Below are 9,341 nucleotides of genomic sequence, written 5' to 3'. Positions count from 1 at the left end.
AGATATTAAGAAGAGGTGGCAAGAATACACAGAAGAACTGTACTAAAAAGATCTTCACGACCAAGATAATCACGATGGTGTGATCACTCACCTAGAGCCAGACATCCTGGAATGTGAAGTCAAGTGGGCCTTAGAAAGCATCACTATGAACAAAGCTAGTGGAGGTGATGGAATTCCAGTGGAGCTATTTCAAATCCTGAACGATGATGCTGTGAAAGTGCTGCACTCAATATGCCAGCAAATTTGGAAAACTCAGCAGTGGCCACGGGACGGGAAAAGGTCAGTTTTCATTCCAATCCCAAAGAAAGGCAATGCCAAAGAATGCTCAAACTACCGCACAATTGCACTCATCTCACACGCTAGTAAAGTAATGCTCAAAATTCTCCAAGCCAGGCTTTAGCAATACGTGAACCGTGAACTTCCTGATGTTCAAGCTAGATTTAGAAAAGGCAGAGGAACCAGAGATTAAATTGCCAACATCTGCTGGATCATGGAAAAAGCAAGAGAGTTCCAGAAAAACATCTATTTCTGCTTTATTGACTACACCAAAGCCTTTTACTGTGTGGATCACAATAAACTGTGGAAAATTCTGAAAGAGATGGGAATACCAGACCACCTGACCTGCCTCTTGAGAAACCTGTATGCGGGTCAGGAAGCAACAGTTAGAACTGGATGTGGAACAACAGACTGGTTCCAAATAGGAAAAGGAGTACGTCAAGGCTGTATATTGTCACCCTGCTTATTTAACTTATATGCCGAGTACATCATGAGAAACGCTGGGCTGGAAGCAGCACAAGCTGGAATCAAGATTGCCGGGAGAAATATCAATAACCTCAGATATGCAGATGACACCACCCTTATGGCAGAAAGTGAAGAGGAACTAAAAAGCCTCTTGATGAAAATGAAAGAAGAGAGTGAGAAAGTTGGCTTAAAGCTCAACATTCAGAAAACTAATATCATGGCATCCGGTCCCATCACTTCATGGCTAATAGATGGGGAAACAGCAGAAACAGTGTCAGACTTTATCTTTTTGGGCTCCAAAATCACTGCAGATGGTGAATGCAGCCATGAAATTAAAAGACGCTTACTCCTTGGAAGGAAAGTTATGACCAACCTAGACAGCATATTGAAAAGCAGAGACATTACTTTGCCAGCAAAGGTCCATCTAGTCAAGGCTATGGTTTTTCCAGTGGTCATGTATGGATGTGAGAGTTGGACTATGAAGAAAGCTGAGCGCCGAAGAACTGATGCTTTTGAACTGTGGTGTTGGAGAAGACTCTTGAGAGTCCCTTGGACTGCAAGGAAATCCAACCAGTCCATTCTGAAGGAGATCAGCCCTGGGATTTCTTTGGAAGGAATGATGCTAAAGCTGAAACTCCAGTACTTAGGCCACCTCATGTGAAGAGTTGACTCATTGGAAAAGACTCTGATGCTGGGAGGGATTGAGGGCAGGAGGAGAAGCGGATGACAGAGGATGAGGATGAGATGGCTGGATGGCATCACTGTCTTGATGGACATGAGTCTGAGTCAACTCTGGGAGTTGATGATGGACAGGGAGGCCTGGTGTGCTGCGATTCAGGGGGTCGCAAAGAGTCGGACACGACTAAGCGACTCAACTGAACTTAAGCAGATAAGATGGGTATAATACTATTAACTAAATGATAGACTTTATACAGATTTCATCAGATTTCCACTAAAGTCCTTTTCCTCTTCCAGAGTCCAATTCTGAATGGCACTAAGCAGCTCTCCTTTTTAATTTTAATTTTTTTTTTAATAGAGGTGGACCAAACTCTCAGTGCAGGGGCATGGGTTTGATCCTTGATTAGGGAAGTTCTGTAAATGCTGTGGGCGGTGGTCAAAATAATAAGTAAACATTCTTTTATATATTTTTTAAAAAGAAAATTAAAAAATCGTGGTGTAAATGACATGTAGCCGTATGTTTCAGGCTCACAACATAATGATTTGATACTTGGTTACAAGGCAAAACAATGACCACAGTAAGTCTAGTTAACATCTGTCACCTTATATGGTCACAAAAATTTTTTTTCCTGTGATGAGAACTTGTAAGATGTGCTCTCCTTAGCACTTCCAAGTATGCAGTAGGGTATTATTAACTCTAGTCAGTGTGCTGTACGTTGCGTCCCAGGACTTACTTATTTTATAGCTGCAACTTTGTACCTTTGGTTCCCTTCACCCGTTCTGTCCCTCTCCCCTCCAGTCTTCGCCTCTGGCAATCACCAATCTACTCCCTGTATCTATGAACTTGGCTTTGGGTTTTTAAATTATTATAATAATTTGTAGATTCCGTACATAAATGAAATCATTCAATATTTGTCTTTGTCTGGCTCACTTCACTTAGTATAATAATCTCTACATCCATCCATGTTGCTGCAAATGGCATTATTTCAGTTTTTAATGGCTGAGTAGTATTCCATTGGGAGAAGGCAATGGCACCCCACTCCAGTACTCTTGCCTGGGAAACCCCATGGATGGAGGAGCCTGGTAGGCTGCAGTCCATGGGGTCGCTAAGAGTCGGACACGACTGAGTGACTTCACTTTCACTTTTCACTTTCATGCATTGGAGAAGGAAATGGCAACCCACTCCAGTGTTCTTGCCTGGAGAATCCCAGGGACGGGGGAGCCTGGTGGGCTGCTGTCTATGGGGTCGCACAGAGTCGGACACAACTGAAGCGACTTAGCAGCAGCAGCAGTATTCCATTGTGTGTATGTGTATATGGATATATATATATATCTTTATCCACTCATCTGTCGATGGACATTTAGGTTGCTTCCATGTCTTGGCTATTGTAAATAGTGCTGCTACGAGTCTTTTTAAATTAGAGTTTTTTCCAGATACATGCCCAGGAGTGGGATTGCTGGATCATAAAGTAGCTCTATTTTTAGTTTTTATTTATTTATTTTTATTTTATTTTTTATTTTATTTATTTATTTATTTTTTAGTTTTAGTTTTTAAAGAAACCTCCATACTGTTCTCCATAGGGGCTGCACCAATTTACATTCCCACCAACAGTGTAGGAGGGTTCCCTTTTCTCCACATTCTCTCTAAAACTTGTTATTTCTTATCTGTTTGATAATATCCATTCTAACGGGTGTAAAGTAATGCCTCATTGTGGTTTTGATTTTCATTTTCCTGAAGGTTAGTGATTTTAAACATCTTTTCCTGTGACTGTTGGCCATCTGTATGTCTTCTTTGGAAAAATGTGTATTCAGGTCCTCTGGCTGTTTTAAAGTGGATTTTTTTTTTTTTTTTTTGCTATTGTATGAGTTTTTATATTTTTTGGATATTACCCCCTTTTCAGATATATGATCTGCAAATATTTCTTTCAGTTCAGTAGGTGGCCTTTTCATTTTGTGAACGGTTTCTGTCACTGTGTAGCAGCTCAGCAGCTTTTAATTTGCTGAGACCCTTCTGACACGCTCCTCTCCCAGCCTCAGTTTTCTCACGTGTGCAATGGGAACAAGGATAACAGTAACCTCCACCCCGAAGGATCTGATGAGGATTGAGGGGCTAGAAGAGGTAAGAGTGTTTCATGGGCCATTAAGCTTCACGTCCACAAAAAGGATTGACATTGAAGCCGAAGCATCCCTCTCTCACCAGCTGGCCTCCCTGCCCTGCACCAGGTCTTGTGCCTCTTGTTGACTCAGCTGCCAGAGTCCAATGGGAGGGAGGCTATCTCCCGCTTTCCCCCAAGGCCTGCCCTGGTCAGAGGAGTCCTGGTACTCCTGACCCCACAGGGGACCTGATTGACTGAGGGCTCCGGCCTCCATCAGGGCCTCCTCCCAAGGCTTCCTGTGTATTTAAAAAGCTCCCCCAAGAGCCAACAGCTCCATGCTTTGGGGTGGAGAGAGGCTGGAGGTTACAGGCTCAGCCCTCCCCCTGGGTGTCTGAAATGGCGACTTGGGATGCCCCCAGCCACAGAGGGAGGAGGAGACCTTGAGTTGGCTCCGCTGCTTTGTGACTGTCTCCAGGCTGGGACCTTGGGCTTAGGGGCAGGGGCGAGCTCTGAATCTGCTCTGGGAGATGTCAGGGGTTGGGCTCCGTGTGCTCCCACCACTCCTGGCTCCCCCCGGGGCTTCCTGGGAGGACTTCTTCTTTGCCCACGGCCATTCACTCCCACAAGTCTTCTTGGTTAGTGCTCAACAGTGGGTTGAATGGTGGCCCCCGAAATCCGAACCTCTGCTACCTGTCAGTGTCACGTTCTTTAGAAACAGGATCTTTCAAGGCAAGCAGCTGTGTCATGACTCACTTAACACACTGCAGTGGACCTGTTTACAGAGGATTTTCTCCTTTTTGCGTGACATGGCAGTTCCAACCCACAGAGAATCCCTTTATTTGTAAATTGGAGGTGTGTGCTATGCTTCATACAGCTTAAATTCAGAAGTTTGTGCAGTTTCAGAAGTTCATATCTGAAACAAAGGGAAATGACACACCCTGTTTAAGAGTACATAAATCCCCTCAAAGTGTTTATTTTTAAAGATACTTTCATGTAAACAGTTCTGTTGAATGTCATAAATAGGCTGGGGAGGGGAAGGAATCTTCTAGAAACATGCATATGTTGTTTACTAGCAGATGACATCTACAAAAGGTATTTGAAAGACACTGAAACTTGGTTTTTTTTTTTTTTGTAGGTTAACTAGCAGGTCTAATATTTTAAAAAGGTAATTCTTCTAAAGGACAATTTTTGTACTTCAGACTATCTTGATTGTCAATGTGTACAAACTATAATTTTAAAATTTATACCATCACTTGATTGTAAGTTTTAGTTGTCTTAGGTTAGGAATCAGTGAAAAGCTATATATGCTGGATATGGGTCAAAAATGACTATTATTTGCAAAAAATTTATAAAGAAATGGGAAGAAAAGATACCGTAAGACCCAGATATTGGTTGGAAATAATCTTCAAGTTACCCTCAATCTCCCATTGTTTTCAGTTTCTCAAAAAGAATGAATGAAATGAAATACAGCAGAATATTAACCCATATAAAGAGGCTTCCCTGATGGCTCAACAGGTAAAGAATCTGCCTGCAGTGCAGGAGACACAGGAAATATGAGTTTGATTCCTGGGTCAGGAAGAACCCTGGAGGAAGAAGTGGCAACCCACTCCAGTATTCTTGCCTGAAAAATCCCAAGGGTAGAGGAGCCTGGGGGGGCTACGGTCCATGTGGTATCCAAGAGTTGGACACGACTGAGCGGCTGAGTACAGCACAGCACAAAAATGAAGTGTATCCCAATGTTGTAACATAAGAAAAAAAGAAATAGGATCTCTGCAGATGAAATTGAATTAAAGATCTTGTGATCAGATTGTCTTTCAGACCCACCCTAAATTCAATGACAGGTGTTTTTTTATAAGAGACATAAAAGGATGGGACACAGGTGGGGCAGAGGAGAAGGTCACTGAAGACAGAGGCAGAGATTTGCAGTTATGCTGCCGCAAGCCAGGGAACAGCAGGGTTGTGGCAGCCTCTACAAGCCAGGAGTGAGGTGTGGAGCCTGCCTTCCTCAGGCATCCAGAGGGAGCCAGCCTGCCAACACCTTGATTTTGGACTTCTGATCTTGTCTTATTCAGCTCTGGCTATCATAACAAAGCACAACAGACTAGGTGGCTTAAACAGCAGAAATCAACTTCATCACGGTTCTGGAGACTGGAAGTCTGAGCTTAGTGTACTGGCCTGGTTGGGTTCTGCTGTGGGCCCTCCTCCCGGCTGGCAGACCGCTGCCGTTTCACTGCGGCCAGCACATGGCAGAAAGAGCAACAGACAGCAAGCTCTCTGGCGATCTGCCTTAAAAGGGCACTAATCCCATCATGAGGGCCCCACTCTCAGGACCGCATCTCAACCTGAATTCCACAAAGCCCCATCTTCACATACCATCGCCTGGGGGGTAAGGGCTTCACCATGAGAACTTTGAGGGGACACAAGGCAGGCCATAGCAGAACTCCAGAACTATAAGAGAATAGCTGTCTGTTGTTTTAGGACACCCCAGTTTGTGATGGCATCCTTTGGTACCTGAGACAGTGGTCCTCCCGACTCTCCCAGCACCCTTCCTCAGTGAGACCACCAATCCAAGAGAAGATTTAGGGGCTCAGTGGGACCAAGGCAGGTCGTGTGCTGGGGCACAGCTGAGGATGTGGGCAAGTGGTGTGACAGCGGCCTGGGCATCCTGGATCCAGATTCAGTGGCCCCAGGAGGATGGGCACTGGGTGGCTGGGGGCTGTCATCGATGCCCCTGGCCTTTGGCCTTGTCACTGAGGGTGGGGGCCTGGCTGTGCACTTGGCAATGATTTACCAGCAGGAGCCCTCCCTGGGTTTCCTCCTAGACTTGCAGCCTGGGCCTGCAAGAGGCACTGGGCCAAACAGCCCAACACCTGGCAGCCATCCTGGGGAGGCATCCGGGGTGCAGCAGTCCTACAGAGCGGGTACCGCATTGCACATAGTAGGGCATGGGGCCTCATGGTAGTGCCCGTGGCTGGCCATGGGGAAGCTCCAGTGCCTGTCTGGTACTCAGAGGAGCCCCCCCACAACCTCACTCAGAGCGTGACCACACACCAACATCAAATGCCTCCTGTAGTCTTGTACCTACAACCTACCTGGAGAAGAAAGAGGAAAGTGTGGGGGTTGGAAACTGCAGCCCTAAGTTGAAAATTTTGAGGTCACACCCCCATCCATGTGCCTCTATCCTCAAAGATGGAGAGACAGTCCAGCTGCTCCCAGGAGGCCAAGCTGACCTCAGCAAACCAGCCCACATGGGGCTGGAGCCCCCTGCACTTGGCAATGGAGACCTAAGCAGCTGACTTGTGAGAGATTGTCCTGAGGGCAGATCAGGCCCTGCTGCCCCCTTGTAGGCATGTGCACAGCCCCCGTGCACAGCCCTGATCCTTCACACCCTCTCCCCGCCTGCTCCCTCCACTCATGGAACGTCTGGATCTGAGAAAAGGACAACAAACCCAGCTTCTGCAGTTCAGTCACTCAGTCGTGTCCGATTCTTTGAGACCCCATGGACTGCAGCACGCCGGGCTTCCCTCTCCATCACCAACTCCCAGAATTTACTCAGTCTCACGTCCATCAAGTCGGTGATGCCATCCAACCATCTCATCCTCTGTTGTTCCTTTCTCCTCCTGCCTTCAATCTTTCCCAGCATCAGGGTGTCAATTCTTTACATCAGGTGGCCAAAGTATTGCAGTTTTAGCTTCAGCGTCAGTCCTTCCAATGAATATTCAGGAATGATTTCCTTTAGGATTGACTGGTTGGATCTCCTTGCAGTCCAAGGGATCTGCAAGAGTCTCCTCCAACACCACAGTTCAAAAGCATCAATTCTTTGGTGCTCAGCTTTCTTCACAGTCCAACTCTCACATCCATACATAACTACTGGAAAAACCATAGCTTTGACTAGACAAACCTTTGTTGGCAAAGTAATGTCTCTGCTTTTTAATATGCTGTCTAGGTTGGTCATAGCTTTTCTTCCAAGGAGCAAGGGTCTTTTAATTTTATGGCTGCAGTCACCATCTGCAGTGATTTTGGAGCCCAAGAAAATAAAGTCTGTCACTGTTTCCCCATCTATTTGCCATGAAGTGATGGGACCAGGTGCCATGATCCTGATCTTAGTTTTCTGAATGTTGAGTTTTAAACCAACTTTTTCACTCTCCTCTTTCGCTTTCATCAAGAGGTTCCTCAGTTCCTCTTTGCTTTCTGCCATAGGGTGGTGTCATCTGCATATCTGAGGTTATTGATATTTCTCCCGGCAATCTTGATTCCAGCTTGTGCTTCTTCCAGCCCATGTTTCTCATGATGTACTCTGCACGTAAGTTAAATAAGCAGGGTGACAATATACAGCCTTGACATACTCCTTTTCCTATTTGGAACCAGTCTGTTGTTCCATGTCCAGTTCTAACTGTTGCTTCCTGACCCGCATACAGGTTTCTCAAGAGGCAGGTCAGGTGGTCTGGTATTCCCATCTCTTTCAGAATTTTCCACAGTTTATTGTGATCCACACAGTAAAAGGCTTTGGTGTAGTCAATAAAGCAGAAATAGATGTTTTTCTGGAACTCTTTTGCTTTTTCGATGATCCAGCGGATGTTGACAATTTGATCTCTGGTTCCTCTGCCTTTTCTAAAACCAGAGATGAAAATTGAGGCAACTGGTGGAGGCAGACCTTAGACAGAGGTGGAGACAATGATCGTAGTTATTGGCAGGCAGAGGCGGGGGCAGGTGATTTGGGGGAGCAAGAGATGAGGAATTCAGGTGGGGGGTAGGCTCAGTGGCTCTGCCCACTGAAGAAATGGAGCAAACCTAGAGCTCAACAACAGAAGTGGGAGAAATGACCTTGAAAGTGGTGAGCTGAGAACCAGGAGCAGGGAAACTCAGGCTTCAAAGCAAGACGCAGTAGCTGGGGAGTGAGGGGAGACCTCTGGCCACGGGCAGGGAGGCCACCTGAGCTCCTCTGTCCCGCCCCTCTGCCCCAGAATGAACACGATGGCATCGTGGTCCACAGTGATCAGAGCCAAAGCCAAATACCCACCTCAGCCCCGAAACTTCTCACCATCTGATTTAATTGTTCATACATTTTCCAATTTAATAAAACCCTAGTTCTGACAACTAGAGAAGAAAGAAAGAAAGAAAAACGTAGGGATTCAAAGTCTGAACAATTCCTCCTTCCATCTTCAGTCTATAACAGCCTCCCTACTCCCCACCCCCAAGAACTCTTGTCTTGTTCCAGTTTGAGGATGCTCCTTATTTTCCCCAAAGTCACCCCTTTACCCAGACACACTCATTGATAGGGCCACACGGGGGCAGGGCAGGGCTGGGTGCTCACCTCTAGGGGGGACAGATCCCAGAACCATCTGTCTCCCTTCCCATTTCATCAGGAAATCAGCCCTTAATGAAGGGAAGAGATCCCAAAGGTGAAAGTCCGCAACTTGGTGACAGATTGATGGAACAGGTATTTAGGGGCTGATGGAGCTTCACACTGTGACGTTCATATCTACTCGGGGCCTCCCTGCTGGCTTCCAGGCCAGGGGGTAAGCAGGTGACATGTTGGAAGGTCTCACTGTAGGGAGACAAATGGGCTATTTGATATAAAGGAAACAGCACGAGAGCAGGAGTTAAGAGAACTGATTGTCACTAACTAGCTCTGTGACCTGAGGGAAGTCACTGACCAGGGAGCCTCAGTTTCCTTAGAATGGACAACATGACTTTTAAGTTCCTTCTCTGGATCGTTAGTGAATCCTGGGGGACTGCGATAAATTAGGCAGGCAGATTTAGGTACTGAATCTCTCTTCCCCTCTTCATTATCGAATTGTTGTAAAATATACAGAACATGAAACT

This window comes from Bos taurus, chromosome 2 (assembly GCF_002263795.3).
Source record: "Bos taurus isolate L1 Dominette 01449 registration number 42190680 breed Hereford chromosome 2, ARS-UCD2.0, whole genome shotgun sequence".
NCBI classification, from domain to species: domain Eukaryota; kingdom Metazoa; phylum Chordata; class Mammalia; order Artiodactyla; family Bovidae; genus Bos; species Bos taurus.
Note: the sequence above shows the minus strand (reverse complement) of the source record.